This window comes from Cupressus sempervirens, chromosome 5 (assembly GCF_028749045.1).
Source record: "Cupressus sempervirens isolate cs-2001-9-10 chromosome 5, ASM2874904v1, whole genome shotgun sequence".
Classification (NCBI taxonomy): domain Eukaryota; kingdom Viridiplantae; phylum Streptophyta; class Pinopsida; order Cupressales; family Cupressaceae; genus Cupressus; species Cupressus sempervirens.
Genome location: NC_143122.1, coordinates 593752087 through 593772567, shown reverse-complemented (window position 1 = coordinate 593772567; position 20481 = coordinate 593752087).

The following is a 20481-nucleotide window of genomic DNA, read 5'->3' as shown; positions in this document are numbered from 1 at the left end:
ATTTACAATAAATAACGTTTACCTCTATTGAAGGGGTCTAAGATGGTGCATCCATATCACCCTGTGAAAAAAATTAGTAAGTCTTAGAAATCAGCAGCAAAATTAAGGTAATGGACTTACCAAAAAAAAATTAATAATAAAGTAGATTGTATATGTAAATCATTTTTCTTAAGTTAAAAATTTAGTGTAACTAATGTGTATATCTTAAAAAAATATTTGACATGTTCTACTTAATGTTTATATGTGCACATATGGTTTAGAAAGAAAATTTTATTCGCATAAGACCCCATCATAGTTGACATTGATCCTACCTGGACATTTCATTGATCATCATGATCTTCATCCATGTCATCATCATCATCATCATCACCATCATCGTACTTGTCACTTTAATCATCATCGTCACCACCACCATCTTCATCACCATCATCATCATTATCACCATTATCGTCAGCATGACCAAAATCATCACCATCTTCTTCATCTTCATCACCAGGTAACTGTTGTTCCTGATAATCATTTACTTCTTCTTCTACTTCTTCAATTTCTTCTTCTTCGATCACATTATCCTTTACTGGCCTTCCTCTTGGGTCATGTCTAAGAAAAAATGACCAACCTAGTTTGTGTGGAACACCAAAATAAAACACTTTCTTGCATTGGCTTGGAATAACATAGGGCTCATCTTCGAATAGCTCAAATGACCTTGTATTATCATAGTAAATCCACTATCATGTTTAGTAACAGTCCTATCAGGATCATTTTGATTTAGTCGTAACCTAAACCATTTGATGACAAATAGAACTATTTTGAATGAATTAAAGTTGCACTCAAGTATATCATTCAAAATGCCATAGTATCGATTTTCATATTGTTGAGGATGTATGTCAGTTCTAGAGAAAATATTGGTGACCACGAAGACAACACTTATCCCGAAATCACACATTTTCTTTGTTTCGTCTAATTTTTTTGTGCAAAATTTATAGCCATGGTAGTACATAGCTTTGTGGTGTTTGACCTGCAATTATTCAAACATGTCAAGATTATTTGCATCGATCTGTGAGTTGATATTAAACTTATGTGTGATGATTAGTAATTTTATGTGTACCTTTGTATCTCTTAAGCCATATATTAGATCAAGTACCATTTGTGTAACATTGGGATCTCCATTATGATGAGCTTCTTTAACCAACGATACAACACCATCCAATGTTAATGAGCAACCATTTTATTGAGATTGTTCAATCCATACCATCATCCAATCAAGATTTTTTACAATATACAAGTGTAGTGCATCCCACTCACGACCAACTATAAAGAAGATAATTACACCAGTTAGAAACAACTTATATATATTGATGGTGGATAATAATTATTAAACTACAAAAAAAAACTTATAATTACCTCTCACCCTCCTCAATGTACCTTTCTCGGTCAGGTACTCCCCTTAAAATTTATCATTAGAGTTGGAATCCCAAATGCAATCTACATGGATATCTGTTGCAAACTTTGGAAGATATTCAGTAATGTAAACCATGGTCTAGTATATCATATATCCCTCTATCATAGAACCCTCAGGATGTGCTCTTTGTCGAACCAAGCCCTTCATAAATTTCAAGTGTCTTCAACCATCCACATTGATCTAGCTTCTATAGGTACACACAATTCAATCTCCTCAACTTGATGTCTGAGGTAGTGTTCTTGAGCATTGAAAAAGGTTGAAGGTAAACACTTTCCCATTTCACACATAAGCTATGGAATTTTTCTCTTCCAATATTTTATATCTTTTTTGTCAATTTCTTTAGATGATAACCACCTAAAAGAGATTCAACATGCAAAACCACATAAACGGGATTTCAAATAAAATTATACAATAGATTTTAGATAAAAAGCTACAAATATAAGAAAAAACACTTCTAACCTCGTGTATTTTCCAAGATCATATATAAATTATTTAATACTGTTGTCAAACTATTGTGGAAGGGATAGAGGTAGGATGAATTGCAATCATTAAAAATGATCATTTCAATATATTATTAAATAATGCAATAGGTAGTACATTCAATCTTACAAATATACTGTAAATAGAGAACATGACTTACCTTGATGAAAGTATGCCAATCATGTGTTTTCAACCTTGGCCCAAAATCACCTTTCTTTGATAGAAGAGTGCTTATATTTGCAGCAAATTCTATTGGAATTTTTTTTTTTTTATGACTTTTTTTAATGCATCATTTTATTGCTCCGTTAATAACCAAGGAAGGGCACTTGTATTTATGCAGTCTCTATTTCTATTTGATTCAATGGAATCTTTTAGTGCATGATTGGATTCATGAATGTTAGTACAGATTTTGGCAATTTTTTCTCTATCACATCTTCCATCTAACATTTTTCATAGTGTCTCTATTACATTCTTTCCAATATGCATAGCATCAAACAAATGCACAATTGGGAGATCCTTGTAGTACAGTAACCTACTAAATTGAATAGGATAACTTTTCATTCCTCTAGGAAGTTGGTCATTGATGCCTTGATGACCTTCACAAGCATCAATTACAACATTAGTAAATATAAAACAATATCAAAATACAAATTTTAAACTTCAGACAACAAATTGGATATTACCTCGATGATTTAGTCGATCATATTACAACTTCCATAAATTAGGTGTCATTCTTTGTGGCCTTGATGATGTCTCTTCTTTCCCATTGAAAAAATATTTTTCAGCAATTCGATACCTATAATTATTGTGGAGAAAGTGTCTAAACTCATCAAACACCTGCTTTCTTAAAGTTCTCGAATGATGAGATTTTATCTTTGGACCACAAATTGGACATGCAAATTTTCCCTTTGTTTGAAGAGCTAAAAGATCATGTAGAAGTGTATCATGTAAAATTATCATGCGCAACTTAAAGATTTTATAGTAATGTGTAAGCATTCTAACAAACCAAAAATATGTGATATTAACAATATAACATACTGCAAAAATGAGTTAGCCCAGGGGCATCATGTATTATCCATACAAGCATTGCATGGAATTGAAATTGTCAATGTCCTATCGGTCTAGAGATGTCATACATAGTGATGCCATTCCATATCTTCAACAACTCATCAATTAGGGGCTCAATATACACTTTCATATATTTAACTTGGTATTTACCTAGCAATTGAATGAACATAAACATTACATTATTATTATGACCATTTTCATGCACTATTTATAAATTAATTTAGATAACTATAAAATGAAAAAATACCTAGCACAATCATTGACAACATTATGTGCTCCCTCTTTATGGATATCCAAGAAGGAATGTTATTGTTAATAAAAAAAATAGGCCGCACTGAGTAAACAGATCTCATATCTCCATATGGATTGACACCGTCCACTGCCAATGAAAGCTTTAGATTATGAGGTTCTTCTTTAAAGTGTGACCATGTTTCTTCTATCTCTTTAAATGTAGAACCATCGGTAGGCATTCACATAATTTCATCTCGACTTCTATTGCATGCATGGTAATCCATAAATTTTGCCAAGCTAGCATACCTGAATAACCATTGAAGACGTGGAATAATGGGAATGTACCGAAGAACCTTGTGAGACACTTTTTTTGTTATTTGATATGATCGATATCTACTACTATGACAATCAGGGCATTCTATTGCAAATTCATGTTGTTTATGATATAGAATGTGATCATTGGGACATGCATGTATTGTTTGATACTTCATTCTAATCTAATCAATAATGTTAGATAATTCTCAATACGAATGAGGCAAAATGTTTGATGGTGGTAAAAAAAACTCACTAATCAACCTACAACAACAAATATGCATTGTTAATATAATGAATAGTAATTGTATGCTAACATTAAAGATGACAAAAATGACATACCTTAGCATACGTGACATTGCTACATTGGATATACCATTCATAATCTTTAAGTTCACCAACAACACTATAGTTGAGAGTAGAGTTGTTTGGGAGCCTTCGTATAAGGGCTCGTGTCCCTTCTCAAGTAAAGGTATATCAAGAGCATATTCATCATCATTATTAGATTTACTAGTACCATCATTTTGAGCCTCTTCATCACCTACCCCAATACCATCTTCTTCAATCATGTCCTCTAGCACATTATCATCTTCTTCCATGAGAGTGTTATCCTCAGCTTGGATATTCAAACCTCCATGTTCCTCTAGTAGGAAATCCACATTCAGCAATGGATGAAAATCATGTCCCCCTTCAACATGACCATGTTGCCTACAGTGACTCTGGGCTATTTTGATTAGAATTCTTTAAATTTTTAAGCCTTTACACTTTTTTCAAGGACAATAACATTTATTAGGTTTTCTTCAGAACTGAGCCCGCAATGCAGCCATTGTCTCATTATTTTGTTCAACATTCATATTGTCAGGCGTTGTCTTTCTTCACAGGAAAATATATCTGCAAATAAATTGTACATGTGATTAATGTTTATATCTACACATATGGTTTTTTTAAATTAATGTTTTCAAATGTAACTAAAATGATCCTATAATTTCTAGAAGGCCTAGATGTTTGCAAAATGTGGATTTATAGACAATGTATGTTAATTATTTGCAAAATGCCTCAAAGAGATGTCACAAGGTGAAAGTTACTTAGGTGCTAATAGTAGCATGCCTTGACTAATCCTAATAGCAATGAGTAATGTGATTAATGCATCAACTAATAAAGATGACTAAAAGATTGAAACATATTAGTGCTTCTTCTTGCTTGTATTGTGTATGTTAACCCTCAATTTCATGCATTTAGGTGGATTACTCTACTTTTCACACAAGAGTTTAGATTCCTTGATGTTCTAAGGATTTTGGACTCACTTCTAAGAAATCCTTATGGGCCTATGGTATGTTTCTATCTTCCATTTTAAAGAGAGAATCTTCTATTAATCATTTACGCAAAGTTTCAATCAAAGTTTTACAAAAGCTATAAGCTGTCAAATACCCAAAAAACTAAATAAATATAATATGTTCTCTATTAATTTTCTTGATAATGAAATAAAAGATACTAGCATATTAGAGAGCTTGAGTTGATGCTTCTGAGGTGTATCTCATTTTTGTATAAAATTTTAGGCTATCTGGTGACTGGGCATTGCCTACTCTGTTACTACAGGACATATTACTCCGCATATGTTGTTCCATAGAACTCAATTTTTTATGAGTTCCATGATGTTGAAAATGGTAGGATCTTTTTAATAACTTGGTTGATATCTACAATTCAAAAGTAGCTTCTTCTGTGGAAGGAGTAAGTTTTGTAAGAAATGATTCATCTTTTTTCCATAGGATTTTAAATATATCCAAGGATCCCTACAAAGCTTATGTGCTGGAGAGTAGTGATTGTCAAGAGAAGTTTCATGCCTATCTTACAAAAATAAAGGTCATGATAGATTAACAAAGGAAGGCAATTGTATATAGTGGTAGAACCACTACACTTTTAAAAAAATGAGATTTTAATAAGGAACACTCTAGTGCTACACTTAACACTGGATCTTAGGTTGTCTGAAATGGTAGTTTGAAGGAAAAATAGGTCATAGATTAGGTCTATACATATAACAAAGTAGGTTACTTTTTAAAGGAAAAGATAAAATAGAAGTGAGTTAAATAACAACTATCAGCTACTAATTGCTGAAGATAATGTTCACCAATTACTACCACATTGAATCACATGCTTTTCTTTTATTAATGAAAACAACACAATTTTTCCTTTCTAGATTAGTATCCTTTCCTAAATTTGGATATTTTATAATTTTTTGTGAAGACAAAGTTAGTGCCCTTATAGGAACTAATGTGAGTTGCCATCATGTAGCCCACTTTGTCTAGAATAAAAGACAAAGCATTTATGTTGCATCCAATTTGTGCTCGACTACTAAAATACACCTCTACCATGGATATAAAGCAAAATTAGAATGAGAGAATTTTTGTTACCTATTACTTGAAAATAAAACCAGTTGAGGAGGTAAGGGTGCATGAGTTGTCAAAACTTCATGTGCTTCTCAAACAGTTTCTGTGGATAACATGAAAAGTCTTCACATAACCTCATACATTTTATTATTGAAACACAATCAATATTTTTTTGATAGTGAATTCTTAGTAAAATGAAGCAGAGAAAAAGAAACACAGTTGTAGTACCACCCTTCTACCAAAAAACCACACCTAGTATACAAAAATGGATAAGATCAAGACAAAAATAATGTTGGTCCTTCTATTGATATGCCTTTTGAAGGTTGAATAAGGTTCCTGATTTTGCTAACCAACTCTGTTTTATCTGCTATACTTTCTACTTTCAGCACAATTGCACTATGTGCTAGAATAGAAAGCCATGAAACAAAGATCAACAACCATTTGAGCATAGAAGGTGCCAATTTAATATACAAATATGTGCACTTGTAGTTTGAAACTTGAATCCCAAAAAGACACACACTTTTTAGTACTATTTTGTATGAAACCTTGTTGTTGATTTTGAATGTAAGACTTATAGCTACATCATCAAGACCATTTGCCTTTTTTGAATTTTTAGAACTTGATTTAGCTGGAACTAGAGAATCAGAAGTATCATCATTTTATAACTCCTCAATAATAAAGTCTTGTAACATGAAACATTCACTCAGTAAAAATTATCAGCAAGCTTAGCAAAGACATTAATTCATTAAAAAGTTTTGTGGTGCATGCTAGATAATCAAGAAAACCAAATACTTCATACAAAATTACACAATGGATTAACAGATGGAAATAGTCAATCTCATTTTTCTGTTACTTGATTTAGAAGTTTAAATGTTCCAATTACAAAACAATTTTTGTATCCTTCGGGGAAATTTTGAAAAAGACCAAAAGCCTTTACAATCACAAGAGATCAACTTATTGTATACTTAAATGTTAGTAAAGGTCTGCATTATAAAGTTTCTTGGAAGTGACTGACACTCTCAAATTTGCATTCAATTCAATAGTCATGAACTTATTTACAAGTAACTATAACTAGTGATTAGCCATAATTTGACTATGCTTTCAATGATGGAAATTACCAACCACCACTAGAATGAAATCAAAACTAATTTGGTAAATGAAGAATAATGCAAATTAGTACATCAATTATAACACACACAAAGTAGTTAAAACATATTTTGACTTTCACAAGTAGATTGAGAGCTTTTTAGACATATTTTATATCACTTATTCTACTCTTTCAATTCCCAATATAGAAAATAGTTGAATGCATAGGATATTTTGGACTCTAGATTGGTAGTACATTCAGAAATAGAGAAATTTGAAACAAAATTTTCAATTATCAAACAAAGTAACAATAAAAGATTCATCAGCAACTTATACCTCCAAATTAATGACTCCTCTAAAATGCCTTTCTTCTAGTTTTCTGGTGTAACCAAGCTGCAAGAACATGAAACCCAATTCATTAAGATGTATAACTTCGATTGAACAAATTAAAATTCTATTGTACACATCAAATGCAACAAAACTTTCCAAATTTCTCATTCAAAACAAACCACTACCGACTCCAACCATTTGTTTTTGCACTTTTCTTCAGCAAATACCCTGACATCATCAATCAATCTTATTTAAAACCTCATATAAAATTCAAGAGTAGATTACCACAGTGATGGGAAATTTAATTTGATTCATATAGTTGTACATAAATTTATACTTCTATAAAGAATCAGATAAACAAGCCCCATCATACCAAAACTACATTACTAAAAGTAATTTTCACAAAACACATAAAAATATCAGAACTTTGATGCTTTATAATGTATGCAGAACCAAAATTCAAAAAACTAGAATATTCTGAAAGCAAGCTTTACTCTGATTTACTATATGATTATTTTCATGGTAGTCAATACCACTTACATTCCATGAAATACATTTCATGTAGCTCATTTATTAACCCTTTATCTAACATCCAACAAAGCTTGACTGATCTTCAAGAAGTTAGGTAGGTAAACCTCACAAGGTTGGATCTTTGTTTTGGGGGGTTCCCACTAGGGGGACCGCCCCTCTTTTTTTTAATAACTAGATCTTCATTTTCAATGTAATCCTTAGGCTTGCCAAATCCCCTAGATCTCCTCTTATGAGGACTATTCTATGCAGCAAAAAAAAAACCTTCTACCTCACCCCAGATCCTTCCATCTGCATATTAGAGACATTGTCCCTCTATCCACAGACACCTCTCTCCTCATTTACTACAATCATTGCCTCTTCCTCAATCATCTTCATTACAAAAGGGGGAGTTAGTGTGCGGCCCCTCTTAGGTAGATAATTAAAATTTTAGGCAGAGAGGCAAAGGTGGAGGAGCTAGAATAAAAGTGACTTCAAAGCTTGAGAGTTTGTTATCTTGTTAAGTATCATAGATAACCTTTAGCCCATTAAGCTGATCTAGACTAAAATTCTTCCCTCCCTCCACTTTCTCTATATCATAGGGTAGCACCATCCACCTTCTCTACTAAGGAGGGTGAGGGAAAGGTAGAATCAAGGTTAGAGTTAATAGGGGTGTCTCGCCTAGATTTCAAAATAGAGTGCTTTCTACTTGTGTAGGGTTTTATTTTAATGGCCTCCTCTTTGTTTTTTATTTTCTCTATCACAATTTGTTGGGAATTTATCCTTTCATGCCTAGGTTTTTCCTTATTTCTAGGGAGACCAAAACCAATACTTTAAATGTTAGGTAAGGAATCAAATATCTTGGGGTGAGGTCTCCAATCTTAAGAGGAGGTGTCATTTTATCAAAAACACCTTTGAACTAGTCCAGAGGGTTTTTGATGTTTTGATTAGATTCCATATGAGTCCTTGGGGGTACGAGTATATGAACATGATTCTTGCTCCTGTCCACAAAAATTCTAGGCTTAACAAAAGGGTTAAAAATAATTGGCTCTTTAGGATTCACACAAGGGGAAGGGCCAAAATCATTTTTAATCATAGGTCAATTTCAGTATTGGTGATCCTCCCTCATGCACAAAAAACATGCATGAGAGCCTCCTAGGGAATTGATAGGGCATCAAATTGTGGACTCATCAAGGTCAATCTAGATATTTTGTGGCATAGGTGAATTAGCATTTAGAGCTATCAAGACCTAGGCGTCAGTGTTAGGAATCATCATTTTAGATCTATCAAGCTTCAAAACTTTTCGAAGAGGCATGAGGGATTGCAGGATAAAGTTCCACAGGAAGGGTGGGAGATTATTAATTGTAATCCATCTAGGGAAGTAATCAAAATATTGTCTTTACTAGTAGTCTCCTTTGACCAAGGAATTGACCTAAAATTATAGTTGTCCACTTTCTCGAAGCATCTCTTTGTGATCAGTTTTTGGGATTTGGCATCACAAAAAAAGATAATAAATAAACTATTTTGTGTCATCCTAGTGTATGAAAAAAGAGTCCAAATTTTCCTTCTCATATTCTATTCAACCAATTAGTTAATAATTATGGGATGGAAAGGAGGAGACATCATCAACATAAAGTAATAGAGCACAATTACATAGTTTAATTTACTCATGTTTAATAGAAACAAACATATGGGAATTAGGGCATACAAAAAAAATCTACTAGCAAGGGTCCCTTACCGATATTCCCTTCTTCCACAATAATTACCAATTGAGAGCACTCATTTTTGATGAACCAAGCTCCCTCTAAGAGTACTAGGATCCCTTCAATAGCTTTTTTGAATGTCCTAACTATTGACACAACAATAAATACTCTAAGAATATATCTTTTCCAATTCCTAATAAATGATTTCACTCTTGCAGTCTTCCCTACCTCACCCACCATGATTTTTTGAAAAGTGGTCTACAAGTTGCAATACATATAAAGTTCAGGTTCTATAATGATGAATTGTTTCCTCCAATATGTAGATTGACACAAAAGATTAATTTTCCAAAAAAATGCACAATAATAAAGATCCCAACAATTGTATGCTTATGGCACATTCTTAGTACTGGAAAAAATAAAATGAATGATGTTTCTTTTGCATGCTTCCTTTGGCTGGTCTTTTTTTTCCATCTTTCTTGGACATCCAAGCATTTAAGCATACAAATTTTTATTTTTTGTCCTTTGCACAATACGAATAGAGGGACAACTTGCCAGCTTCTCCTCCATAAGTCCACTGCTCCTATTTTTGGAATGATGTCCACTAATTGGTGATGACCTTGACCCTTGAAAATGATAATTTTGCTAATGTTATCACCATCTTTGGTCATTATTTGTTGCAGAGGTCACTTGATCTCCTCTTTGAAAAATACTCTTAGATTGTATTTAGAGCACTCCCTTACCTCCATACTATCAACAACCGATCCCTAGGCCTCTAGATGGTGGTCTTCCTCACCTCTATGGGATTGATCATCCTTTTCCACCTTTTCCATTATAGCTTATCTTCCTTAGTAGCTTGAGCCACTATAGTCCAATTAAATCAAATTTTATTTCACTTGATCTTGTCAAGATCCAAGATATTTTTATCCTTTGAATGACCTAAGAAATTAATCGTATTTGGGTATCATAAAAAACTCAAATGTTTGTGACTTTCAAACAAATGGTAGACCTAAATTTTTCATGAACAAACATCAATAAGTGTTGATACACATTTTCCTCCATTATTAATGAGATAAAAATAAGTTTTCTGATATTATTATGTACAAAATGATATTTCTTCTTGGCCCTTCAGAAGCATTGTTCAAATTTGTCTCTGTATTATTTACCGGTAAATTATAAAACCACCCTTCACAAGCTGTACTTGACTTTGTATCAATTTTTTCAAACCTTAAACCATTTTTTTCTTAAACATCAAGGGTAGACTCGGATGAAATTCATCAACAAGTCTTAAGTGCTCAAACTCATTTATGTTGCCATGTTTTGCAGTCATATCATTTTTTACTTGTACTTGTATTACTTGCATTAAGATTGTTTATTGTTGTTGTAGAAACTCATCCCACTATTCCCTGTTGTACTTGTCCTAAAAAGTTTAGGGGAACATAGAAAAAAATCTATGTTCTCTTTGATAATATATTATGGCTATCAATAAATTGCATGAGGAATAAATCTCATAAGCTAGCAAGATCCAAATTTGATACCATCTGTAATGTTTCCTTTAAATTTTCCTTATGTTTCCTCAAATATCAAAAATATGATTCATAGTTATAGAAGCAAAATTAATTATAGACATAGGATCAACTTTAGGAATTGTAGGTTTACCAGCATAATTTAATTTGAATATAATATTCAGAATATATTTCAGAAAAGATATGACTTATCCATTGTATCTGTTGCTAACTATCTCAAATCTACAGTGATCTTTCTTGACTAAAATACCCTCAAATTGTCTTTATATCTGTCTAAACCAAGGGGGTTGTCTACTAACTCGGCAATGGAAACTAGGAGGATTTTGTCCTTAAGGGGTTCAGTTCATAGGTTACTGAACCATAGTCCATGCTGAAAAAGGAATGATAATTTAATATAAATGATATTATCAATTGATGTCTTCTTCACCTCACTCGAACACTAGTATATAGGATCTTCCACCAATTCTTACTTCTATCCTAATATCCTCAAGAAATAAATAGTTAATGATGATTTCATTACATTATTTAGTCCAAAAAATGTCTTTTACTTTGGCAATTTCTTTCCATTTTCTATCTCCTATTCTTGATTTTATTTGTCATTGTTGATATGATTTCGGCTTGTTTAGCACTTCTAATTCTTTGGCAGATATTAAAAAAAATGGTGATTTAGAAAGTAAATCCTCCTTGTCTTTTGGCAGCTACTCTCAGTTGCATCCCTTGTCCAAACCATTTTAAAATAAAATAATATTTATATATTTACTGAAGCATATTCAAATAAATTAATAATTGGAGGGTATAATTATAGTTTAATTTTGAGGTGAGGGCATTACATCCCTAGCAAGCCAGGAAAAGAGAAACAATCAATATAGACTTAGAGCCCACCCACTTACCACCTTCTCCTAGCAAATATGAAGGACTAGATTGGTAGAAAAAAAAGGAGAGTGGGGGAGGTGGGCAGTTGATAGAGTCTATCACACTAGGGGATTGAGGGAAAGTGTGAAAGAGAGATGAAATGGCTGTAGTATGGAAGGAGATATGGCATATTCATAGAGCTAGGTTACCATGAGACATATAGCTAAAGCACCCCATCCAATAGCAGGAATTGAAGGGGGTGGATTTCTGGATGAATTTGTGTGGATGGAAGGCTATGGTGCTCCAACTATCTCTAGCTCATCTCCCACCCCCATCCAATAGTGGGAATTCGATAGCATGAAAACAAGTCAATGACAACTATCTATAGAGAAGCCTACACCAAAACTCCCCTATGCCCCCCTTTCTATAGTTCCTATTGAGCCCTATTCACCCTATTAGAAAAGGGAAAAGAGAAACAAGATGTTAAATGCCAACCAAAAATCACTTCTAAGTGAGAAAACCAAATAATATAGAAAAATTCACAATTCTTTATTATGTTATGTTTATAAATAAAAATACCAAGTATCATTTTTTAGTTATAATCCAAGAGATGCATATTAAAAAAATAATTGAGTTGTTTCATATCCAAATCTTGACAATATCATGGACGGCTTTTGAAAAGATTTCAAATCTCAGTGGCCATGCTCTAAGCATTGTCAAGAAATGCAACCCCATTAGTTGCATATGTGAAACAAAGAGTTGAAGTTCAAGGTTAATTACCTTGCACCCATTGTATAGGTGCTCTAACAATCAGCAAAGGAGATCTATGCTACCAACTTCAATATGACTTCTACCTCCATGGATTCAAAATTCAAACTCATTTTTTGGGAGAATTTATTGCTCGTTGAGATATTATTATAAATGAGCAGCCCTATGCCCATTTGTAATGGATAATCCATTTCATGTAAAAGAGCTACTGAGACTCATATATAACACTTTTTGACTCCTTATTAATCAACAAAGGAACCTAAGTGTATGTGTCTCGCATTGTAGATGGTTGTTCTCAAAAGTCTAACTCTTAATTGTGTCTATGAATGTCTAATGCGTATGTGTTTTATCATTGTTACTTTTGTGGACTAGTGATCCATGATTCATAAAGCTCTATTTCAATTATAAGAGGATATATGTTGAGCATGAGACTCTTCATTTTTGTTATTTCCTATGTTTCTTTTTTCTTCCTTTTATTTACAATAAGGCTTATGCTAGAATAGGTGAATAATTGGCCTTCTAATCATGGACATTGACTCACAAACCTATCATGCATTTGTGTGGCTTTCCATGATTGGTAGCTAAGCAAGATGGATTTATTCTAAAAAAATATTTAGACCAACAAGTCAACCCTTGATCCATTGGGAATGACCTCATTGATCTTGCTTTACCACATATAATCTCAAAATCCAGAATATTAAAATGTAATTAAATGACACAACCACTACACAGTTGTCAGACTCTTGTATATGATGACACACAAAATAAGCCACTCCTTTTTCTATCATCAAACCTATGTTAGTGAAATGGTTGCTCTGACAAAAATACACTGTTAGATGTTATTTCCATTTTACATTTATCTGCCATTAAAAGAAAGTTTGTGAAAATGATTGTTGAATGTCTTCTAACACATGGCCTAGCAAAATATGCAAGAAGAAAATGATGTTATTTTTCAGTCTCATTTCATTTGAATGAGAGAAGTTGTTGCTTCTAGCATGTATCTTGCATTGACAACAAGTAGTGGCAGGTCCCTGAGACACCAGCACATAACTGGTCCCACATCAATGGCCTTTCCTACTAAGATAGTATGTTGTAGTTGTTGTGTGATCAATGTTAGTTTTTGAAGGAATATGATCCAACCATAATAGTGGGAACTCATCTACAGATTATTGGTTTACCATAAATTTCTGTGCATAGTTGACATTATATAAGAAGTAAAATGCTCATCCAATTTTTGTGAGATATGAAAAATATGAAATACAAATCATTGTATATCAATAAATTACAAGGGCAAACAAATATAGAAATTCATGTCACTTGTATTCAAGCAGAGTCCTTCAAATTTTTAGACATAATCTTCCCTTAATTGTTTTGTTGATTAGGAATTCATTTTGATGCAACTATGTGAGAGTAATAGATATCGACAGTTTGGTCATACTGTATGATGTAAACTACTCAAACACTTTCCCAGACACATTCACAATTCCTCTAGATTTGACATTATTTTGTGTCAACAGGTGGAAATTTCTTTTCAATATATAAAAACATAGAAATGTAGATGAAACATGCATGAAACATTACCATTCAGAAGTACTAACTAAAACAAGCAGATTCAACTAATAGAATTAGATAAGTAGTCTGGTTTAGGCAGGAGATGTTTTCCATTTTCTCTACCTGGCAGGACAAAGATGCCTCAAATCATTGATGAAAAACATGCAGTGTTTAGATGGCTGTTTGTAGATGATAATAGAATGCATTAAAAGAATTTGTACATGTTGCCTTATCTATTGAAAAGAGAATGTACATGTCCACTTCAAGAGGCCAATTTAGACCATTTACTTCAAAGCATTATTTATACACAACTAAATATTTTTTCTCTTGTCTATTTCATACACAATTGAATATTTTCTAAATTTGTAGGCTATAGAACTTTTAACCACAAAAAAATTGATTTTTCAATTTAAGGCTATAAACTAGTTTACATCAATGTTGCTTGCTTATAATGCATATTTCAGTCAAAGCATGTGCACTAGACTTTCATTCAAAAATTTAAATCACTTGATATGTAGATCTTGATTGTAATTCATTGTATCCTAATTACAATCATTTTGGATGCTGCACAGGTCCATGCAGAAGTAGATGCTTTTTCTTGTTTTGTAGAGTTGCTGAGTAATTTTTTGGACCATTTTTCCTACAAACTAGACAATACTATTGTAGGCATCCATTCTACAATGGTACGAATGATAGAACTTTTGAAGGCACATGATGAAGAGTTGTGGCGCCATCATGATGCTACAACCAAGGTATGGATCTAACAAATCAGAAGAAAACTAAGAAAAATTTAACTAGTTAACATGAAAGTAGGCCTTGATGTGCTCAAAAGTATACAAATGTAAGGTGCAGATACAAGTTTAAAAGCAATATTAGGGGCTTTCAAAAAAAAATTATATGATAGAAGAAAGTTATGTAGTAACTAGGATAGCTAAAAATTCAACAAACATTTTTACCTAAATAGAGAGGTCAAATAGATTCAAAATAGTAGAGTGTGATTTTTCACAAAAATTAATCTTTTGCTTGATTTTTACCATTACAACACAATAATGTTTTGTCCTAGGAAAAAAAGTCTTATTTGGATTCACATTACATTTTTGTGCTATTTTCATTGTATTTGTTCTTTAAATTATATTTCTAGAGACTATCCATAATTGTCCTAGATCACCATAGACTAGGACTTGTAAAGATCTGCATCCTTCATTTTCAACCAGTCATATGAGAGAGGCTAAAGGTGGGGTGTTATCCTGGTGGGTAGTAAGAAACCTCTCCTAACTCACAAGTGAATGAGAGCTCTATTGAAAATCATAAAAATTTTAATGTTGTACAATAATTTGTGTGTCTTGAAGAGAGTGATCTTTTATCCCATGGTAGAAACCTAACCTTTCATCTATGTTAAGATATCCTTTAGATGGGAAATCATTATATGTTTATCAAATACTACTTTATGGAAAAGATATAATAGAGTGTGCTTCTTCTTTCTTATATTGAGCAGGTTACCCCTCAATTTTATGCATTCAGGTGGATAAATTTTTTTAATCAAATGTCAATCTATAAATCAAAACTTCAACTCACCTTTGTAATGCTAGAAAGGAGACTCTTCAATGTTTCTAGCTATTATTTAATCCTTTCATGCCACCTTCTTTCAGCTTCACTATGACTCTTTGATGCTACAAGAGCTTTCACTTCTAAAATCTCTTTCAATATCAACTTTGAAGCATTCACGAGCTCTCCTCTGCTACAATCAAGCATGAAAGAACCCAAGCTGTCAAACCCTATTGGTGCTGAAGCTATAAAACCCTTTTGGCACGTACTCCTAGCCACAAAATGCAGTGTAGAAAATGGTTGAGTGCACGAGCTGTCTTTGGGTCATGTAACAATGAAATTAGGGCAGAAAATAAATAGTGTAAGCTGGTGTTGGTCAAAATTTTGACCAACATGGGCTTATTGGTTGAAATTTAGACCAACACGAGCTTGCATTTAACAAAAAATATATGTTTCCTTGTACATTTTGACCAAATTAACCCTAATTTATTAGATGGTCAAAAATTTTGGTCTAAAAATGGGGTCAAATGTAGTAGTGTAACATTGAGAGACTTGTTAATGTCAAAGATCAAATGATGTGAATGATAGTTTGACCTAGCACTGAGAGCCATGACAGGACTAAGGTCAAATTGATAAGATTTGATAGATTGATAGGTTTCCAAGGCACTGAAAGCCACCACAATGGCTAGAATTGGACAGATGATGATTTATTTGGGATGTTTGATACATTTTGGGTCAATTATGGTTGATTTTGGGTAGATTTTAGGAGATTCTTGGTTAATTTGATATGATTTTGAGTTGATTTGAAATGGTTCAGAAATGATTTGTAATTGATGTGTAAGAGGATATGAATGATAAAAAATACTATTGAGATATGATCAAGTTGGCCAAAATATCAGAGTTAGTGGAATGATAAAATGGGATGAATTAGTATTAAAATGTGCTGAAAGCATAAACACAAACCATTTTTGAATGTCTACATTTTCCCCTATTTGATACATTGTGATTTAAAGCATTGTGTCAAAGAACACTGATGAGAAAGCCACAACAACATACCCCAATAGGGATGATATATATAGGTGCCCCCTTGAGAAATTGATTGAGATAAGCATATGATAGGTCAATTTCTTGACAATGAGAAGACAAAACCATAGAAACTGATGGATCACAAATAAAAACTAAAATGTGAAAGTTATGGGCTTTGGAGTATAGAATAGGGATTGATCAAGAGCCCAAGAGTAGTTTCAAGGGTTACTACCCAAGATAGTGACCAAATAATGAAAATTATAGCTCAATTTTTTCACAATGATGATAAAAATCCAAAACAACTGACAGATTTCAAATCAAAGTTGAAACACAAAAGTCATGGCCTCTAGAGTGCAACATAGGAGCCACGAGAGTAGTTCTAGGCATCTTACTACCCCAAGTGTGCCAAAAACACACTCAAGTGCACCAAGTGCACTATGAAAGTACAAAGTGCACCTTGGGCACACTTGGAAAGCCCAAGTGTGCTCTAAAAGTGTAAATTGTGCCCAGCAGGCTCTAGGGGCCAAAATCAACTTGACTAGACTCCGAATGACTTGAAACTTTGTGTGCACATCCAAAATGATAGAAAGAGGTCATAGCATGGGTAAAATCAGTCAAACATGGGCACATTTGGTCAAAAATTGTCAAACAAAGGTCAAAATGAGGCTGGACTAGGTGGAATTCCCTAGAGGGTTGATAGATAGTGTAGGATGATGCAAGAATGTAGGAATGCAAGATGAAGATGATTTGGCATATCAAAAAACATGATCATGGTGGTGGATGAAAATATGAATGAAAGTGCAAGTGTTTATGCAAAAGGGATGATTATATACAAGGTTTATTACAAATTTTTGATGGGTGTTGTGATTTTTAAGGTTTTTGAGGATATTTAATGTTTTTGTATGACTGGTTTCTTCTGGACATTTTATGATTTTTAGGATTTCTTCAGGATGTTTTGATTTTTAGTGATTATTTTAGAATAATATTTGAATTTTAAAATATTTTTTAAGGATCATATCTAAATTATAAATTTTTTTTCAGGATCATATTTGAATTTTTAGGCTTTTTTCAGAATCATAAAAACATATATAAGTGTTAGCTCCAATCTGTTAAGTGATAAGTTTGATCGATAAAAAGTGCTTAGGGCTATGCCCCCAAGTCAAGTTCAAACTCATGCACCATGTAGGTAATATTCCCCTAGACAAGACACATACTATGTACAAAGGCCAAAGATAGAGTATGTATATATGGGTGATGCTTAAGTAAGATAACAATGGACATTAACTAGTTCATAGGCCATGATTGAGGACTAGGGATGTCTTGCAATTTGAAGGATATGATTAGGGAATGAAATTTTTTTGGAGAAAAGTAGATGGAATCTTGATAGATGGAGGAGCAACAACTAATTACACATGGTGCTTGTTTGCTAGGTTTTCACCATGGTACTTGCCCAAAGAGCCTATTTGCCAGGTTTTCACTTTTGGATGAAATTCTTCTCTTGACTCAAATTTTGTGTGCCAAGATGCCTATTTTCCAAGTTTTCATCAAGGAATCCATTTTTTTATATTTTTTTCACTTTTCTCTTTTCTTTTTTCATGACTTTTTTCTATTTTTTTGATATTTCTGAAGACTTTTTGCCATTTTTGATAGTTTTTAAGGACTGTTAACAGAATCATGAATGTTGCTAATGAATGCTGATAAGATATCTATTGTTGGTTCCACTAGCAGATAATCTCTAGATCCATGACTAACCATAACTATGTAGGATTCATTCCAAGTCTATAGCTAAAATCAAACTACTAGAAAGGCCTCAAGATATACCATTGTGTACCTTATGTAAGATAGTTTTTGCCTCTTGCAAATCAAGGCATCTGAGGAAAAATGAGTCAAAGGATACTTTGTATGGGATGTCAATGATGATGACATGTGCAAAGGATCACTAGATAGAGGCTTGATTTTGGGTGTTGGACAAGGTAGGTAGTTGAATTTGCTGGTAAGCATCTAGATATAAGGAAGAATTGGGAGGATTGAGACCAATGACTTCCCACATGAATGGTGATTAAGAGAGCTCAAAAAAACTTTGTGGCATGTTGAACACTAAAACACTTATATTCATGGCATGAACTTGTTCACCTTGTATCCTTGGGAGCTACTTAGCTTTTTATTTTTTATGGTCTAATGGTGCCTTTCAGTTTTCACCAAGAGACCTAATTTTTTCATTTTTTTCACTTTTGGCTTTGCAACTAGAAGGTGGAGTTGGCTCCCCAAAATATTCCAATGTGTTCACTTTAGGAGAAATTGTTTCTTTACGATCACCAAATTTAATTGCTTCATATATTTCAAAGTCTATTGCAAGAGTGTCATCATTTTCAAATCGATCAAAAATTGGTGGTCCATATTGGTCCCAATCCACCAGTTCAGGATAACTTGAGGGGATGTCATCATGAGTATTGAATGCATTCTGAGTGAAGGTAGATATATGGGTACTTGATTTAGTATTATAATTGGGGTCATGCTCAGAAGCTAGAGGACTATTGGTTTGAGGTTGGGTATCCTCAGATGCCTTTTCATCATTCAAAACATTCATAGTCTCACATGTGGGTACCTTAGTACTAGGAAGACCTATTTGCAATGGTTTGAATTCAAGTCCCAAACTTGAAAGTCATCCTTTTATAGTAATAGGCTCAATTATTCCTCATTTTCAAGATCCAAGACCACTATAGTCATCATAGCCTTGTTTCTACATGATAGTAAACCCACGTCCATACTTGCTAGGAGATATCAAAGTGGGTTTTTTTTTTGCTTTTGCTTTATCAATATAGATGGATGTATTTTCATTAACAGAATTGGTCTTTTTTGTACTAATTTTAGAGTGTTTTTCTTGTAAAAGATGTGATTTACCATAATATTGGGGAGAAAGTGATAACTCCCTAATGTGGGATACTTGAGACATAAAGTACTCTCCACACCCATTGTCTTCAATCTTCATCTCTTCCTTTGCCTTAGTGAGGAGTATATCTATGTCAACATATTTAGAGGAATCTATGGGTTGTGCTTCATTGTTTGTTGGGAATTGGTATGCAGTAGCATCTCTCAGATTAGCACAAAACTGAAAAGGGTCTAGATCATGAGGGATGGTAACCTCCACAATAGGAAAAATTTAGACATTGATGATATGTAGAGGGCACTGCTTTCATAGCATAAAGCCAAGGGTGTCCTAGTATCATGTTGCAATTCATTTCTATATCTAGAACCTGGAATAATGTATTCTTAGTAGTTGGACCAAATCTAATGGGTAATATGATAACACCCTTGGAGAAGTGTTCACCATCATCATACGCTTTTATTGTGATTCTTTGAGAGGAATCCACATCATTTTCAGAGTAACCCAAACCCTTGATAAACTTAAGAGTACAAATGTTCAGTCCTACTCCTCCATCTATTAAGACACGTCTAACCTTGGCATTATGGACAAAGACTTTGAGATGAAGGGAATCATTGTGGTTGGGTCTATCCTTAGGAATATCTCAAGGGGAAAAGGTGATATTCTTTGATGTAGATAGGTTCCTAACCATGGCCTAGAACTAGGCAACATCAATGTTATTTGGGACTATTGACTCTTTAAGGGCTTGATCCAAGATCTTATGATGTTGGGG